Source organism: Penaeus monodon, chromosome 27 (genome assembly GCF_015228065.2).
Source record: "Penaeus monodon isolate SGIC_2016 chromosome 27, NSTDA_Pmon_1, whole genome shotgun sequence".
In the NCBI taxonomy this organism is placed as follows: domain Eukaryota; kingdom Metazoa; phylum Arthropoda; class Malacostraca; order Decapoda; family Penaeidae; genus Penaeus; species Penaeus monodon.
In genome coordinates, this window is record NC_051412.1 from 38,441,947 (window position 1) to 38,442,578 (window position 632).

The 632-nt window shown below is 31.0% G+C and overlaps 1 protein-coding gene across 1 annotated transcript in view; it reads right to left on the bottom strand.

Moving 5' to 3' along the window:
• Window positions 1-379: 379 nt before the first annotated feature.
• The window catches only part of LOC119590844 (phosphatidylinositol 3,4,5-trisphosphate 3-phosphatase TPTE2-like), a gene marked incomplete at its 5' end in the record, with an annotated part of 9,758 nt that continues 9,505 nt past the window's right edge, over window positions 380-632 (bottom strand). Inside the window, 1 exon segment of the mRNA XM_037939601.1 lies at window positions 380-632. This exon segment is cut by the window's right edge and continues 1,234 nt beyond it.

The window sequence follows — 632 nt, forward strand, 5'->3', positions numbered from 1 at the left end:
GACCATGTTCATGCTACCCAAATTCGAGAAATAGTTGGGCCTCTGAAAACGAAAATGATAAAGATAATGGTACTCCTAGCCATCTTGTATGAAATGAAAGAATTATGAGAAAAAATAGAACAGGATTGATATCTCTTAGATAATTTGTGACAGCTTTTCCCATAAGGAGATCAAATAAATCTACTATTGTTTTTTCTCATAATTCGTTCATAGGAGATGGCTTGGATTATTATTTTTATCCTTTTCATTGTATGCTCACTACTATGATTATTATCGTATTTTCAGCATTAGAATGAATTTTATCATTCTTGTTCTTAATTGAATAGAAGAACGATAACAAAATGTTCTGGAAAGGGGGAAAAAAAACATGAGACAAAAAATAGTTTCTTTTCCAAGCTTTTATATTAAATCACAGAGGATAAAGTGTATATCCATTGTAAGTCAACTGGACACGAATGCAGAGTGTGTGGATACAAAACACTGAAATGTTCTAAATGAGTAGAAATATTTTACACTCGATTCTTCGTAGAGAAACTGACATGTTAGTACATATTTACATAAATGTGATGATGATAAGTACAATAGTAGGTAGAGGTATAATCTCTGAGAGTTATATGAAAGGAAAAAATGGG